This window comes from Athene noctua, chromosome 3 (assembly GCF_965140245.1).
Source record: "Athene noctua chromosome 3, bAthNoc1.hap1.1, whole genome shotgun sequence".
Lineage (NCBI taxonomy): Eukaryota > Metazoa > Chordata > Aves > Strigiformes > Strigidae > Athene > Athene noctua.
Window position 1 is genome coordinate 31,066,882 of NC_134039.1, and position 19,210 is coordinate 31,086,091.

At 40.7% G+C, this 19,210-nt stretch overlaps 1 long non-coding RNA gene across 1 annotated transcript; it reads right to left on the reverse strand.

Annotated features, from left to right (window-relative positions):
• Nucleotides 1-97: 97 nt before the first annotated feature.
• LOC141959111 (uncharacterized) lies at nt 98-19,007 on the reverse strand. The gene is made up of 3 exons (XR_012633395.1): nt 18,893-19,007; nt 10,019-10,082; nt 98-211 (listed from the first exon to the last, which is right to left on the reverse strand). It is a non-coding gene; the product is annotated as an uncharacterized LOC141959111 (long non-coding RNA).
• Between the last annotated feature and the right edge of the window lie 203 nt (nt 19,008-19,210).

Below are 19,210 nucleotides of genomic sequence, written 5' to 3' on the forward strand. Positions count from 1 at the left end.
GGCTGAGGGTCAGCTCGGGCTGCAAGGAGAGCTCCTGCAGCTCATTGGCAACAGCTTCACTCTGAGGGCTGGGGACCGCCGAAAGCGACACCAGCACCGGCTCATCATCATTTTCGCCAGCCCCTCCTCCGTCCAGCCCATTTCCAGCAATGACGGAAGGGGGCAGGCACACCACACCAGAGAAATCCACTTTGGCTTTTGTGATGGCAACCTGCAAGAGAAACCAGAAATAAACAAACTATAAATCTCACATGAGAGTCCTAACCCATATGTCCAGTTCATCATGGCATCTTCATATTCTGGAGAAACATGTTCTTTAGCACAGTGTTTGTGTTATCATCATCAATTCAAATCCAACTAGTGATTGAAACTTGCTAAACTCAGCAGTTTATAAACTTGCATAAACCTTCAACAGCACCACCATAGAAATTACTGGTGAAACTACAGATTGCTATAATTTTCGTTAAAAGTAAGAGAACATTCTTAATTTTTGGTAGTTTAGGAACTCAATCTTTGGAAGACACAGACTGAGTTGTTCCAGTGAGGTCAGCCCATCTAGAATCTTGCTGAACTCTCTGATTACTGTCCTTTTATATCAATAACAGTGTTTTAACAGGACAACTGTCAGTTTGAAATCCAGTCAGGTAAAGTAATCCTTTCTAATAAACCTGGAAGGATAGCCATGTATAATACAACAAATGAGGATTTTCAAGTGAAATCGATTGCATTTCAAAAAACATTTCTCTTGCTCCATTCTCTCTTCCCATTCACTATCAGTGAAAATGAATGCAAGAAAAATATTCCACATAAAGTAAACAAAAAAGCTTTCCCTTCTAAGACCTCAGTTCCAGTAATGGAAATATTCAATATATAAAGGCTTTAACAAAATAAGCAATTTTAAAATATTTTATGATATTTCCATAATTCTTTAAATAAGTATTTAAAAGCTACCACTACGTTAAATTAAAATTCTTTTATGTTCAGTAGTTTAAACAGAAACAAGATAGCTGAAAGTCTCCAGTGAAATGGTTACTGTGTCAACATTTAAAGAGTAACGGACAATATACAAGGGCAATCATATTTGGTTTCCATTAATGAAGATGGAAGTCTCCTCCTTCTTAGTATGCCACTGTTTCAATCATTATAAACTCAGAAGACTACCACTACATAAATTACTATATTGCAGCAGAGTTATCAAGCAAAAGGTACTTCCAGAGGCTAACCTTCAACTTCAAAAAGTTGCAAGAAAAGCAACCTGCAAAGAAGCAAAGCAAAAACCATCAAGATAATCCTCTGCCAATCAATCAGAAAGCATAAACATGGAGCACCATTTTTAACAATAATGCCTTTTATTAAGTATTCCCCACTTAACACTTGTAATTAACCTGAAGGAGTGTGACATCAAAACATTAATAGCTGATCAAGTAGCTCAAATAGACATTTTCCCCCACTTCCATTTCAGTTTCATACTTCAGTTGCTTAGTAACGTTTTCTCTATAATACCCAGAACAAAGTTATAAGTGGTAGTACATTTGTTTCAAATATTTGTTCAGTGCATATTCAAAGCAACAATAAGAATTTACTGGTAATGCATACATGCTATTTTATCCATGCTGTCATACATTCATTCCCAGGACCCTATGCCCTAAGAGAAGGAAGGAAAAGAGTGTGGAGAGAAAAGAGAAAAAAAAAAAAAATCCAACACAACGAAAAACGCCAATAAAAGCTGGTGCTTGTTACACAAAACAAATGAGACTGAGCCAAACCTTACTGCCACATGAAGTATTTGGTTTTACTTCAGTTACAATTTGGCTAGAAAGTGCCTACCCACTCCTTGATATATTTCCTGTCCAAAGCTAACATCACTCATATCCATTTGAGAGCAAACTGTAACTGTAATCTGCAAAGAGAAAAAAAATGGGATTGTTCCCTTCTCTTTACAAAGGATACAGAAAGCCTGGAAAGACACACCCTTAAACCACAGACTTGGAGTAACAGAGTCTGCTAAACTGTACCAATCCTTGCAAAGGCTGGCAGGAGTTAAACCATGACCAATGTAATTGGCATCAGGCCCTGTCCCTGTAGGATGGGAGGCCTGTGGAAAGGGGCTAAAAGGAAGAGTAATTGCTCAGTTAGGAAGCTGGCTGTAAGGACTGCTGTCACCATCTTAAGAGGAGCCAAAGCCAATTTGCTCTATCGAAGATGTACTGGAGACATTACACTTTGTCTAGTATCACATGATGATTAGGTCAGATCATGCAGGAGGACAAGCACAGCCAGGCCTGAATTCACAAACAAGTGACAGACATATCTAACAGTCACCCAGCAAGGATTTGGAATGGCATGAGATTCAACCTTCCCTCCTCAATCTACCCAGGAAAAAGAGTTCCTTCCTCTTCCCAAAAGAGGAAAAAAAGCTTGACACATCTCAAGTATGTAAGATCTGCTTCAACTAGGTAAACAGCAAATGTACTTAGGAACTTCTGACACACTGGATTTTCTTTTAGACAGGAATTTGTAACCTGCATGAACTAGGAAAATCACATTTCAAACACCATTTTAGTAGTGTTGTAAAACAGAATCTATTTCCTAGTCTAGGTATATTCACATTAGCCAGTCCACCGAAACTATATCCTTTATGTAAAAGCACAGCACCCAGCTACAGCAAGAGCAGTCTAGCCTAGCTAGCCAGCTAGAGAATGGAGAAGCTTGCACACCAATTTGCTATGTAACCCTGACCAACACCATGCCAAATGGTGTTAATTGGTACTGGGATTATAAACCAGAGTTTCTCCAGTAAACTGTCCAATAGTACTTCAGCACAGCGATAGCTGGACCTGCAGGTTTCCTAACTCATGCAGAAGATGACACAGATGGAAGGTATCTTCTTCTTAACCCTAGTTGTCATGTCATTCAATGTTTGTCCCACGTCAAAGGTAACACAACTTAAACAAACCTTGCCTTGACATTCATTCTTACCCTGCCACTATGTCCTGCATTGTACCAGCAGTGGTGCTTGTAGAGCCACACTGAGAACCATATCAGAAGGCTGAGGGAGCTGAAATGCAGTTTTTCCTATGTTATTTTTCAGCTGGATCGATTCCCCCATACAAGCCACAGCTGAACCAGCACAGTGCAGGGGAACATTGCCACAAAATGCAAAAAAATCACAGTCTGACTCTGAGCATCTCAAACAGCCTGGACAACAATTCTATTACTCCAAGTAGGGTTGCAGCTCAAATGAAACTGAACTGGGACGAACCATTAAATGCATTAGAAAATCCTGCCTTCTCCTTCCTCCACATCCCTTCCTATTTCAGGCCAGCACAAAAATCTGCAATAACACATGATAAATCAATGAGAAAACTGATCCAGGTGTAAAAGCTAGTTTTCTGGTTCACACTCCAGCTAAATCAGGACCCTGGTGCAGTTTGCCATGCAGCAACACCAACACTTGTGCTGGCACTGCACAGGGGAAGAAAACTTGCTTACACCATTAGTACTTCCAAACATCTAACCACTACCTAAGGGTAAGAGAACTTTTTTCAGAGCAATGCCAAGTCTTAGTATGCAATATATCCCCACTTTTAAAAAAAAAAAAAAAAAAAAAGCGCATCCAGTCACAAGACTACAGCAAAAGCTATAATTGGGTGCATTTGATTTTAATGTTTTCAATTAAAAGTCTGAAGAGGACAGAGGGATTTGGAAGATGCTCTGAGGATCTATAATCAACCATGTTGAATTATTTGGAAGTCCTGGGAAAGGCATGGAATCCTTTTCTGCAACCAACAGTAAGGCTGTTTTTAGACTTCCCAGACAGTTATACCACTCTATAACTGTCATTGCAGAATGATCAATCAGTCAGCTACATTAATATCTAGAACCTAATTAAAATTCTAAAATGTTTGTTTTCCTGTCATTTCTGAACAGACTAGAAACTTTCCCACAAAGAAATGGACCATATCACAATCTTTAAGTGAGTCATCCAGAAGCTGATGGACAGTATTAAGAGCAAGCATTTCTATCCTCAATAAAGGTTTTGGAATGAGTTTCTGCAAGGATTTGCATCTGTTGCACAGCCAGACAAAAGCTTTCTATCATTGCATTTTTCTACTTCTGGGCCAGCTGCTTCCAGGACAAGAGTGGTTGTGATCCCACAGATGTTCTACAGCAACAACACCAGCTTAAGCAACCCTCAAGTCCATCACTGTCCAGCTGCTTATTTCTGTCCCTACACTGCCCCTTCTTCAAATGGGGAATCAAGTTAGCTGAAAACCAGCCATTTTTCCTGCGTATTCAGCAAAATCAGTTCCCCAGTCTAGTCCACTGCCAACTACACACACAGCTGAGTCACCATTAGTGTAGGGGCAACATGAGCTCTTAGGAGCCAGAAGTGCTCAAACTATGTTACTATAATATAAAGCACAAAATTACTGCCACAACAATACAAACATGGACCACAACACTAGGGAGAAGGTGGGGCTACTCAAAAGAAAATTAGACTACTCATAAATATATAAATAACCTTTATCCTTTTCTGACATCTGGAGGCATCTAAGAAACTTTGATTTCAAATAGACAAACAGGGCAGAGTCAATTTTGTGTAAGGTATAAGATTAAGAACCGTAGCCAATAAGAATTTTTGGAAAAAAATTATCAAACCTGTGAACTGCAAAGACTAAATTGTTTTGCAGCTTCTACATGGTAGCTTTTTAGGTATGTCCTCTTGCCATCGCAACATCTTATCAGAGTAAACACACAGTAAACCTGATTATTTTACTCCTTGATGAAAAAAGTATTGTACTTTGCATTTACCAAGACTGCCCTTTTCGGCAAGAGCTAGCTTAGATCAACTTAGTTATATCATAAAACCACATCCTCTGGTTAGACACTAAACTAGCACTGCCAACAAAAGGAACAATCCCGCCTACCCATTCCTCACCTCTTGTGGGCCAGCACAGGCTCAACCAGATCAAGGAACAGATCTGTGTTAAATTGGACATGGCCACACACACAGAAACCACCACTTTTAATCTGCATCAATTCCTGATCTCGCTTGCCACCCAGCCACACAAAAACTGGGGCTAGCATGAAGGAGAATGAGGCACCACAAGGAAATCAAAAAGAAACTGGGATGCCTACTTTTGGAAACAGTGTCACCTTAAGGTGTTGTTACGCAGTTTAATCTATCCAATATTCCTGTTGGATATGAACACATGCACCAAGTCTTCATGCATTATACTTCTCTCGATTTTGGCACTATTCATATACTCATGGCATAATCAAGATCTTGACAGTCAGTATTTAAATGAAACAAACAAAGAATAGTACCATCTTCCCTAATGTCAAACCTCAATAATGAGAATAAAACACAGGAAACAAAAGGAATTTTTTAAAAATTAAGTAAAAACTGGGGGGGGGGGGGGGGGTGGGGGGTGTGATGTGGAGCATGGGAGAGCACAATTCCCAAATCAAGCATGGACACCTCTATAAACAGCTTTCCCTTGTTTGCATTTTGGGGCTGAGTTTCCAGGGTAATAGCAATTTCCTACCAATTTAAGAATTGCTAAGCAACCTTCAGCACCTAACAGCAACAGCATGTGTGTACAGCTGGGCTATTTTGAGAAGACAGTCCTTTCAATTTTAAACTTAAAAGCAGCCTTCTGTTAAATGATTATGCCAGCTGAGATCATCCAGCCAAGGGAAGAGGCAATCTTGGGGTAAAGTGGCTTTAAGTGGATGAATCTTTGAAATGAGTGAGAAGAGAGGAAGATAATGCCATGACATGCCCAAAGGCAACTATATCACCCAGAGCATCACAAATCAAAAGAATAACCCAGGAGAAGTGAAGTTTGCAGCAGATGGAAGCTGAAGCATCACATTAGCTTGAAAAGCTGTAACGATCAGAGTGATACACTCCTTTTATCTTTAGATATCAAAGAAAAGTCACCAACAGGAAGACCTCCAAGGCTGTATTAAAAACAATTATTTAGTTTCCTGTCAGTCATCTTAACCCCGGCACACAACTGTTGCCAGAATTCCTTCTCCAGTTAATTGAGAGTTAAATTAATGACACTGTCCCTAAAGTATATACAATACAGTAAGAAACATGGCAAGCATCACAAAGACTGTATGCTGACAATGTAATAGCTTGTTCTTGAGGAACCACCTTAAGAAACCAAACTATGCAGACCATTAGAGACCTTCTGAGATTATGGAATTTTCTTTTCACATATTCCACATGCATTTGTCTTCTGCAGAATGAACCAGTCATCAACTTCCTTTACTTTCACAGTAACTGGGGGGTGGGGGGGGGGGGTGGGGTAGCCACTACTCTACAAAGTCCCTATTAAAAATTCAAAGACTGCAACACCTGTGAATAAAGATGCTGGTAAAACATGGATGAGCACAACTTTCTATCTGAGCTAAAGAATCTGAATGTATAGTGTGCCAGCAACATTACAGTAAGAGAAGACATCTTTGAGTCATCACTAGAAGTCTCTGCTATCAACTCCAGCAAATCTATCATCACAAGAGTCAAAAAACATGCTCAGGCCAGCAAGAAAGTGACAAGAAATGTTATCAGACAAAAGGCATGAACAGCCGTATAGAGATGTTAGGACCTGAGGGGGAAAAGATGCAAAGAACACATCCAGTGAAAAGCAATCAACTACATGATTTCTGCTGTAGACAAACACAGCCTCGCACATGATTTAAACAACCATTCATCAAGAACCATATTTCTCAAGCCCTAAGTATTTCCTTCATAAGACACTAACATTTGTTTCACTCTGTCCAGCAGCAATAGAAAGAGGTCTTGAAAAATGATCAAACATCAATTTCTTAAGACCACAAATAGCAGGCCAAGAAATGTAATTTGGCATTCCAGATGTTTTTTAAGAAACACTTTTCATTATTCAATATGTATTTGAAGGAACTTTGTGGCTTTCAAGCTCATGGAACTCTGAGTACACAGAATAACTGATAATACCAAAGCTAGTTTTGAGAATCACAATGATATTCATAATAAACAATCCTTGCTCAAAAAGAATGAAGTCCCCACCAATTTTTTAAGTTCTTATTTAAGCTCAAAGTTTGAATAAGTGTTCTACTAATTTCACAGGACTGCTGAAGCAGTTTACAGACACGTTATTCTATCATACCTCTCAGTTTGCTGAATTAATCACCTAGTTTGTGAGACCAAAGATGATAGCTACTGAAAAAATAACAATTTCCACTGAAGTTCAAAGAACAAAAGAGAGCAAAAAAGACGCAATGTTCAAGTCTTATGTGTCAATGGGTACACTTGTATATTTTAGGCCTTGGTCATGATACAGCTCAACATCATAATTAAAAGAGGAATCCAGCCTTCTGCTACCAAACTATTGGTTCTTGCTGCTTCCCTTTTGTCTGATCTAATGAGCGTACACCCATGGAGTGACTCAGGTCAGCTGAACCAGCAGACTAACTCTGCAAAAGATTAGAAACCGTTTTTCTGCAGGACCAGTTATCTAGCTGGATGTGCCCTGTGGCTCCACAATCACTAGCTCTGATGCAAAGAAAGAAGCAGGAGTTCCCAGCTGCACAGAGGTCTGACAAGCCTTTGCAACAGCAGCTCACTGAAAGATCAACTTAACTGTAATGTCAAAGAGCACACTTCTACATCTAGCTGCAGTGCCAACTTAAGCAGTCTGCTACACATTCCCACTCTCATACCTTCCTCATTGTGAAACCAGCATAAATCTTATGGAGACAACATGTACTGGACCAGATGAAAAATAATCTAGAAAAAACCCACTTCTTTCCAGAAGGATCTGTTCCCCAGAGGGGCTCACCATGGCCACAAAAACAGCTATGCCAGCAAAACAGAAAGAGCTGTGAAAGAGAGCAAGCCTGCACTGGTGCCAAAGAAATGCACGATGAACTACAGTATGTTTAGAATAGGATTGCCTGTTTTCCACCACCTTCTGACTAACTTCCTTGCAATTGCTGTCTGATGCATTTTTTTAAATTTCTTTCATGTCGGAGGCAAAGCACTCCTCCCCGCCCCACGGGGGCAAGCAGATGAAGCAATGGATTCAGCCAGCAGCAAAGGCATCTGGCAACAGATGCTAACAACCAGTGGAAGCAGGGAGGCTGCAGAAAACTAGAAAAAGGAATGCTGATAATCTGCAGCCAGATGTGAGCTTTGACTTGGAAATTCATGGCAGGAAGACTGAGGGGCTGAGAAAGCATGAAGAAACCCATGCTGAATGTGGATTTAGGGCAGATTGGGACAAGAAAGTCATTGGTCAAGGGGAGTGTGGAAATAAGATCTCACGAGAAACCATATGCTTTCAAAAGCAGAAAAGTTGAACTTAGGAACAAGAACTGAATGACTTAGGGCATAACAAAGTTTTAACCTGGGCAAGGAAGATAGCTCAGGGAACCAATCTAGACTAAAATAAAAGAAAATACATTTTAAAAAGGTAATAAAACAAAGGTAGTTAGATTTTAGTCAGTTCAGTTCCCGGCACAAGCATTCATGTCAGCACAAAACAGCAGGCAAAACTGCAGAATTTAAGAATCTTAAGGAGTTTATGGCAAGGTGTTTTAGAAACTTACTTTTGTGTGTCTGAGGAAGTAGTTTTACATTTTAGCTAATTCAGTCTGATCATGGGCTGTGACTGAGAGTCACCTCAGTTTGAAATTCTCACCTCTCCTTCAAATCTAGTGGCTCTGCAGTCACAGAGCAAATCAATTCAGCTTGCTGTTCTGATGGAAAGCTACACCTTGAAACATGCTTGTCTTCCCATCACGCTAGCAATCTGAACCCTGCAACCACAGGTTCATTAGATCTTATCAAAAAAGAAAAAAAAAAAACAGAGGAGCAGGGCCCACTGAAAATTGACAGCTTTCAGTTACTTCATGTTAGGTACAGTGTGAAACCAAAGTCTGAAACAGTCTGCAAGAAGTTTTCTGACTCCAGTCACATTCTTTAGTCATGACAGTATGAAACTGTCTACAGAAATTAAACCAATCTGAACTGACTTTGCCTCTCCTCCCCATCAATGGACACTGGGTATTGAATCCAAATTTCTTTGAATTTATTGGCATCTCCTCATGCAGCTACCCAGCATGACATTCATTTAAGTGGAAAGTCCAGCAATTGGGACTGAGTTACCAGAACTTCTGTTCCACCTTTCCCCATACAAGAGCTGATTTTCCACCCCTGGATTTCCCCACTATTAAAAAATAGGTAAGAATTTTCATCAGTGATTCACAGAGAAGCATATATCAATATTACTGTCTTGTCTAAGCTAATCAGTTTATTGAAAAGAAGTAGTAAGTACTCAAGAGGTGTTCCCCAACACATGAATCTAATGAATGTGCGTGAAGAATGCAGTAGAGTGGTGGGGGAATTGGTACTGCTGCCATTCTTTGCCAATTCAAAGCATATCAAATTCAACATTCACTACTTTTTTCTTTGAAGCAACAATACTAAGAGCCACCACACGAAGGACATCTAAACCAAGACTTTTGTTCTGGTTCTAGAACATTCATTAAAACATTTTCTATTCTTTAGTATAAGACTTAGCCTGGGACCACAGACAAAGTTTGAACGTATCATCCTCTCTTTCATGTGCTACTGTATCATGGTAAGCTCAGTTACAGTTTTTCAGACATTACAGTTTTACTGTATAGATACATTTGTCTGCCTTTATATACTTGAATAAATCAGTCTAGGGAGCCAAGTATCAGTAGCACTGAAAAAGGTTTGGAACACAGTACCAGCTAACTTGTGACAAGTCTTACTGATCACTGGGCAACAGTGGAAAGTGGATGAGTGTGCCGTTTATACTCTTACACTATTACGTCCTTGCTGTACAGCTGTCATACCTGATGCTAGTACAAATTCAAAACATTCCATCTCTAACACACTACTATCCCTCATGTTTAGTGACCACAAGTCATTTTCAATTCAGCAATGAGAACAAAAGATGCAAAATAAAGACAGCAAAGAGAACACTATACATACCTTACTTAAAGTTCCCACGGACAAACCCAGCTCATTTCCATGCCAGCAGCTCTCTCACCAATCACTGAAAGGGAAAACAGGACACAATTACTCAGAAATCTAAAATAAAAAACCAAACTACAGCCCATTTTCTCCTTTAAGAGTAAGGAGCAAAGTCCTTTATCTAGGACTCTTTATTCATATAATGTTTAATTCATTTGGCACACACAACAGAAGTCGGACTGAAATACCATAAAAACTCCACACTTGTATACACATACCCATGCTACTTGCAGAGCAGTTTTACTTTAGGACTATTGGTTTGTCATTCAGAAGAATGCACTGTTTGAGATTTACTAAGCCAGAATATTCACCAAACAATACACACAATCTTCCTGTCCTTGTACTGAAATAATTCTTAAACACTGAATACTAGAAGTTGGAGACTGTTATTACTAGTTCATTACACCAGTCAAACAAAAACAAGGAAAGGTAAAAAAAAATACATTTCAGATTTGTCAAGACTGCAATGGGAACCTCATTTGGGGGAGGGGGTGGGAACTATCATGCACACCTTAAAAACTCGTAAATGTACTGAAGTAATACACCACTTTTCTCTGGCAATACAGTTTTAACAGACATGCACAGCAGTACTTGACTAGAAAATAATTGATTACTTCAGAGGCTCTGGAAGACTGTTGTCTCAAATAGCAACAAAAAGAGTCAGAAATTGACTTGTAGTTGCCATACTTTCACTCTTACATCCTTAAGTCACCTTTTTTAAAAAAAAAGACTAAAGTCATCACATGAAGGTTTTATCACAAAGTCTACATTCTATTTCCTCCTCTGAGCTTTTCAGACTTTAGGGCTTCCTAGACACCAGAAAAACAGAACTGCGGTTGAGATGTCATGATATTCTGTCAATAAGAGAAAATAAAAGAAATCCAGACACCTCCCCAGATACAAACTTCAGATCAGATGGATTTAGGACACAAACATTAACATAGCTGGAGTGGAAAAATGAATCAAAAGATAAAAAAATATAATAAGCTGTCCACTAGTTTAACATCAGAAGGAAGACCAATTAGACTGATCAGTCTTTTCTGAAAAAAAGAATGACCAAAACTAGACACTTGGATAATGTCACAAAATTTGAAAGAATTCCCTGATCCCCAACAAATAAAGAAGGTAGTTGTTTAGAAGCAGCTACAGGTAATGAATTGCATATCTACTTGATCAACTCTCCTCCAATTAACAATCTGCAGAAATTATTTACAGTACTGATACCAATTAAAAAGTAAGGACACCACTACTTTAGAAGCTTCCCTTACAGTCCCTTTCAGAGAATGTTTCAACTTTTCTCTGAATAAAATGTGTCAGCACACATTAATCATGTCTCTACCACAGAATCAAGAAGCCATTCTGCCACCTCTTACAGTATTTGTCATCACGTTAACATTGAGAATTACTTACAATTACTTAAGTTAATGTGAGAACCCGTAACGAGTAATTAGTTTTTCTTTAATAAAGCAGCCAAACTGATACAAGTGTAATTAAAATATGATAATGATGCAAGGCCACAAAACCAAGTATATACTACAATGTACTTTTTACAGAATTGCAGATTTCCTAAAAGGCAAGGCAAAACGGCCTCAAGAAGTCAAGCAAAGTCTTCCACAAAGATAGTGAACAATTAAACACTGTTAAGAGTTTGATACTCCAATCTGATGGACAAAGTTTGTTATATAACCTGATAAAATAATTTTGCTGGAATGTTCTTCTGACAGCACTAAGCACAAAACATCAAATTTTAGGTATGGAATGTTTGCTTCTGATGCTGTTGGGTTTTTAAACCACAAATTATAAATTAATGAAATTTATCCATATATTATATCTTTACTCCAGTGCAAGTTTTTGGCACTGTTTGGTTTTGAGTGGGATTTTTTTTTTTTTTTCATATCAGTGTTTGTTGGGGGGCAGGGGTTGAGACACAGGTACCCCTGAAACCGCTTTTCACACATGAAAGTGTGGAGAAGTTAAAGATTCATTTCATTTGAAGATTATTGCTGGCCAGTCCCTAATTTCCAGTAATCTTGGTTCACTGGATATTCTCTTCCAATTTAAGATTGCAACAGCACTGATTGAGCTGCTGCATTTAATTTCCAGCACTTAAGATCCATGTTCTCCTGAACCTCATTTGAGTCAAGACCACTCCAACATTGAGCCTTTTCTTGGTCTGCCTGTCCCACCACCTGGTACAGAGCTTCGGCTATCTTTTACAGAAATGGGATCCCATAACCAGTCAAAAGAATATTTGTATTTTTTTCAGCATATTTTTCTCAGGAAAACTTCAAACTGCTGAATGTTCGAGGTCTGAAGAATATATCAGTCTATCCCTCATCAGCTGGCAGGCTGAGGCAGAACCTTTCTGTATAGCCCCAGTTCTATATCCCCTCAAGGCACTCATTACCAACAACTGGCCAACACAAGACACGGGGCTGGACAGACATCTCACCTGGCACAATACGGAAGACCTCAAAGTCTTACCTCTTAACGTATGCATGAAGATTAAAAATACATACATAAACACACACATACACTCAAGTGATTTTTGGCATCTTTGCATAAACTTAGCACTATCCTTCAGGAAAGAACATGCATGTGTTTGTGTGTGTACATGCAAACACACACTCGGAAAAAGGACAAATTATTTCAGTAACTTCCTTGCCTCAGTTTATTTACCTCTTCTGAGTTTCCAGCACTTCACAAGCCTTCTCAGGTGTCCAGAGACCCTTGTTCTCCCACACATAACTCATTCTCCAAGACAGCATATATTTATCTTTCTCCACTAAGAACTAAAGTTTTATTCCAGATACTCTGGCCTATAAAAGGCCTACTTTAAAACTTTCAGTCCTATTTGTCAAGGAAGTTCCTGCTCAATCTTAGGTGGTTAAAGTATTGTACTCTGCAATTTACTGCTTAGTCATCTGAACCCCAACTAGGAGATAAAACTGGCTTGCAATAGGCATGGACAGACACTGACTTTTTTTCTAATATGTGCACCATTAAGCTAAGAGATGCTGCAGGTATAACGTATTTTTATCATTATCCTTATTTAGTCAACCCAAGGAATTTCAATCCAGCTTGAAGATGGAACAACAGAAAACATAGACACACCCTGCCTGAAAACACACCCTGCCTGAAAAATAACAAGTCAAACTTCATAAAAATTTATCAGAACAGCCTTGCAACTGCAATGAAAGACAAGCTCTTTACTAGTTCTACATTGCAGTGAGCAAGCAAAGATTAATCTGATATTTGAAACATTTTCTGGCAAAATTCCACAGTTAAACTGCTTTTTTTATTCTTTGCTTAAGGCACAATCAAAACATTCCCCCAGTGCTCCTTTTTCCTTTCACTATACAGTTAATGTAGGCAAAACTCTACTGTCCTAGATTTTCTGAAGAAAAAAATAGTGTCATCTCTAAGAAATGCAGAAGTCTCATCTTGCTGATAAACTTCTCCATCCAATGGAAATGTTTATATGTCAGTGTTTACATGTTCAAGCCAAATGGCTGCTATTCCAGTGATTACAATGGCTTATTGCCTTCACTGGGGACTTGGAATTTGAGCACGTCTGAACAACATAGAAACTCACTGACACGATTCACAAGCCTGATCTGAACATGGCAATGCAGAATTCATATCCCATCTTTCTAACAGCCATACTAACTCTCAGATGGAGACTTTGAAAAGATTCAGACTCCAAGTGACCTGTTCCTGTAAAGCATGCCAGACAGGATGTATGAGAGAGAATTTAGTGACAGAGTTATATTGGGCCTAACATTAACCCGGCCCTACCAACCACTCAGGGAAACCTCTCAGGTTTGAGTCTGTCTTACATAGTGGAATAGAAATTAAGTTACAATACAGACTGTAGTCACATTTTGTTGGGAAACTCTCTATATTGCTATAAAAATCAGAAGAGAGAGCAAAAATAATTTTTTTTTTTAGATCATTTGAGTGGAGTCTTTCAATGCTTTTCCAAAGGTTTCTTCCTGAAGGAGGAAAAGTTTCCCTGTAATTGTCAGAAAGTGAATCCTGTATCATCTTTGCTCAAAGCTGTACCTTCACACATATAAACAGTTACAGAAAGAATGAGTTCATCATAACATGGGTATGGCTCTGTGTAAAGGATGATCTCATTTGAGTAAGCCTAAATAGGGTGTCAACCATATGGATCAATCATGCAGTGAAGACATATCCTCAGTGTCTCTACTAAACCACAGAAAGGGTAGAACTCAAGGAACCACAGTGTATATATACACCCCCTCCCTAGCATGGCTAGAACTAGTCGTAATTGCTTTATATTACAGGAAGCATTAATCTGAGGTTGAAACAACCTGTGATGTCAGCTCCTGTTCCAAAACAAAATTAATTTCATAAAACTCAAGATATCATTTCAGTCTCCTGTTCCCATAACATGAAGGTACTCTGAAGATGATATGTAGTCAGTGCATTTATTTGCCTCACTGGAAGATGGCAAAATAGGGAATTTTCTGCATTGTTTTAAGCCAGAGGCTCCTGCATTGTGGTACATACACACTTCAATATGAACCCATGGCAAGCAGAGACAGCAGCAGCAGCTCCTGAGCATGTCTAGGGGAAAATTTTTATTTCAGTGCCACAGAGGCAGCCCCCAGTGATCACCTGTTAACAAATAACATGCTGGTGCATGCAGCAGCAGCAGCTACCACACTGCTTCTGCTGTGCTCCTCAAAAACCCTGCCTTTCTGGATCAGCAGGGCCAAAACAAGCTGAAATAGGGAGCACAAGTTAATTAAAAAGGGTAAGTAGAAGTAGTCAACATGTTAGTTTGTGGTAGAAGAGCAAAAGCAGATGGATGGCATGAGGTTAAGGTGCAAAAGAAAATCCCCAATTAAGAGTTCAGCCTTTAGCTTTCAAGATATAAAAAGATTTGTGACTGTGTTAAATTTCACCTTCTTACAGAGATGTTATCAATATGGCTATGTGCCTAAATCCAAAATATTTCGTCACACAAGAATAACGATGCTGCACACACACAAGAAAATGGGGGAGGGAAGGGGAAAGGAATGCCGCACAAACTGAATTCATTACTTCAATTTCTGAAATATAAACCAATCTATTTTAAACAATTACAGTACCTTGCTCAGTAACAAACTCCAAAATTTATCTGTGTGGAGAACAGGTGTCTCAGAAAGAGAAAAGGATCAAAGAAAGCGAGATACTGTTACTGGCATTGTTTCTTGTCTGAAAACAGTATCAGACTGATGGCAGATGCCTGTATAAACTGCATGCACCATTTGCCCTCCACAAGGACAACCTGCTTTTAAAAATCTCAAGACATTGACTGACCACTACGGCATACCTAAGCTTGGTAATGTAAACTGTCCTCATCCCAATGCCATTCATTTCCCTTGAAGAAGCCACTTAAGAGTGTTTGCACTCCATAAAGCACTCAAAGTAGAGAAGGTAAAATACACACATTAACCACACACATTATGTCCCTGAAGGACTGAACAGAGTATCTTGACAAAGGAACGAGTTCCTGAATTCACACAAACTCATTCATTACATCTATTTGACACACATACATAATAAAAGAATCATAGGAACAGTTTTAAACTGTGGTTCCAAAACTGTTCCCTTTAGCTGCAGCTCTTACTAATCCGCTTTCACATTCCCACCCCTCCACTCTAGCTATGCATTCCTTCAGCCCTCCCCCATCTTTCACTTTGGGGGCTGAGGGGGAGAGGAATAGAACATGCACAGATTAAAAATTGGGTCTCTAACCTGGCTCAGCATGCAGCCCCACGCATACCATCACCACTGAGGTGACAGCACAAGGTGGGGAGGGGAAAAGAAAAAAAAAAAAAAAAAAAAAAAAAGGCAGATGGGAATATGAGCTGTTTAAGACAGCCCCACCACTAAAAGAAACGTCTGTGTAACCACATCCTCTGTTTTCTGTCTCAGTTCAGCAATGTGTCCAGCAGGAAATAATTAGATTTGGCTTTCCCAGAGTAGGTGTTTGACAGTTTCAGAGAACTGAACATTTGCTTTTTCTGCTTCCTTTTCAACAGTTTCTCAGGAAAAGACATTGGCCCTCAGGACACAGTTGCTTTGGAAAAAAAAAAAATCTTAAAGGAAGAACATTGCGTAATTATAATAAGATTTACTAATTGTTACCTCTTTTTACACCGAGGAAATCAACCATACTCTTCAAAAAGAATCTTAATCATAATAGTGAGTTATCAGCAAGTAAACAGACATTGAAACAGCCCGATTATATCATCTACAACACAGGAAGGACAGGTGGGTATGGAGAGTAAAGACAAAAGACTCTTGGGATTGATATAAATTGTGCTTTTGAGGTAAAAAGCATACATATATGGAGACACCTCACACACTCCAAATGAGTGTAACAATTAACTGCGTTGCAATGTTTTGACAGATCCTAAGAATTTATCTACTTTCTGCTCTAACATCCAAACCCTTTTTGCTCTAATCCTCCTCTATATCTAGTATAGCTGCCCTCTCCACCCACCAAATACCACACAGTAATGTAATCATGGCTCAACAGTAAAGGAAATTCAGTAGGGCTTTTTATTATTATTATTATTATTAAATTAAGGGGTATCTTGATTGCCTGAATGTACATTTCATGTGGAGGTTCAAGGATGAAAGGATCTGTGAAAAATGCTGCTGTTTATCATGCCAGCAGAAGCTGGAGTTATAAAAAAATGTCACAAGCAGATAATCCCCCCCAAACCCAAGACCTTCCTATTATTTCATATTCAAGGGGAGGAAAATTTAAGACTGCTTTTTGAAGAAAAACATATTCTCTTAGCCCTATGTCAAAACATCTTCTGTACTCCCTCTCTCTGCATTTTATTTCATTATCCTGCTTGTTGCCTGAAGATTTGGGGGTCCTCTCCAATATGATGTTAGAGTGGATGGCTTAAATGAAACAGAAACTAAAGCTGCTTCTGCAATCATTGGAACCAACAAACACAGCAGTACTTAACATTTTGTACAGAACAATATGATGCCCAAGAAGCTATAACTAGCAATATTTCACTCTTTTCCTGAAATCACATTTGGTATCTAAATTATAAGCAAGAAAGGACTGAAAAGGGCACAGTAAGTTAATACCTGGTAATTAAGAAGGGTGAATTTGCCTACTTGTGAAAAGCTTATGGCATTTGCTTTCAGCCCTGAGACTCTTTCTCCTTTCAGCAGAAAGCATGAATCTAAAGAACAGAAAAGGAGTTCACAGTCAGCTTCAGATCATACACTTATTTTAAAATCTATTATTAGATTCTATTTAATCACAACTATTAGATCACTCATTTAATCACTGCAGTAAATGAGAACAAAAGGGTGTCCCTCTCATTTCATATTCAGAAGTGATTGAAGTATTTCTGGAAATACTTATGAAGACCAAAGGCATTACACTTCTAGTGGTTCTACTGATGGGTTCTGTGCAAGCAGCAAAATACACTTTTAAATCAGTGCTGAAAGGCTGTTTGTATATTTACCTGAAAGTAAAACCAACACACAGTTAGAAAACACACTTTCAGTAAGTCAGTTATGCCATGGCTAACTCGCCCTGATGTCAAACACAAATTTAAAATAAAGACAGAATTGCATACTGGATTGTCTGAATGCCCACACTGGAAATGTTAGGACAGACACATTCAGCACAGAATAGCTACATTTTATACTTTCCAAATACTCAGACCTGTGTCTTCAAATCCTACCAAGAAACAAAAAGCACATTTTGGTTTCCATGGTCCAGCAGCAAAGCTACAGACTTAAACAGAAACATTTTTAATGCCTTCAGAATGTATTTTCTATTGATGGTAGATTAAGATGCAGTTTCATGGCAGAGGCCCTGATACTTTCTTGTATCATGCTTGTCCAGACAGTAAGTGCTATAAGCAGCAGTAGCAAACCTGAAACCTTATTCAGCCCACTCATCTTGTAAAACAGAACCACACAGTTAACATAATACAGTATAAGGGTACGGAGAGGCAGATCATAGAGGCCTCCAGAGGGTATTTCCACTTACACACATAGCAAATGGTCAGAGGTGTCATCCTTGGTCGGAGGATATGTACGACGATATGTACGGACGGAGATCTAGTTCCCGCTGGAGACACGGATGTTACCTTAAATACGCACCTAGGCACAGCACGAACAAGCATCTTCTCCGTGGGGAAAATTAACCCCACTTAACGTGTGTGCACGGAGCAGTGGGCATAGCAGGAGATTGCTGCCGCACAAACCCTTGTAAACTACTGTCACCACTACCAGGCCTGTAAAATCGGTGAGAGAGCACCGGAAAAAACCACCGCCGACCTACTAAACGCGAGACGCTCGGGACAAGAGAGTGGAAACGGTGCGCCGAGCCCCTCTCGGAGAGAGAGGGCGGGGAGAGGCCGGAGCGGGGCAAAAGCGAGCCGGGAGCCGAGAGGAAACACGCGCGGGGGCTTCGGAGGGGGCGAAGCCAGCCCACGGCTGGAGGGAGCGGCCGTGCACCCCGGCGAGGGGAGGCCCCTCGGGGGAGGCCGAGGCCCCGCGGAGCGGAGCTGTCCAGCCGCACCGGGCACCCGCGTCCCCGCTGTGGGGGGACAGGGCGGCGGGATGGGGGGCGGCATCAAGGGCACGCGCTGCCCCCTTCCCGCCCCGCACCAACGGCCGCCGCTGAGGAGAGGTGCGAGCGGCGGCGCGAGACCCGCGCCGGGGTGGGTCCCCGCGGGCGGGCCCGCGCCCGCCCCCACCCCCCTTTCTTCGCTCCTGGCGGCGGAGGGCGCCTGGCACCTCCCGGCTGAGCTGGCGCCCCGTACTCACCCGGTCACGGTTCCATCTCGCTCTGACCCCGCCCGTCCCTGGCGGAGCCGCCGCCGCCCGCCCGCCGAAAAGGCGCCTCCCCCGAGCCTGAGACCCGGCCTCGCCACCGCCGACCGGCGCCTCGCAACCGCGGAAGCGCCCGCCCCGCGCCTCCCTGCTCCGGAGACACGCGCTGGGCTCCGCCAACCAGAGCAGAGAGGCGCGGGTGAGCGCCACCGGAGCTCGCCAATGGACCGCGAGCACCTGGGGAAGCTAACTGGCCCGAGGCCGGGCGAGGGGGCGGGGACGGGGCTAGCGCCGCGTGCCTGACGGGGCGGA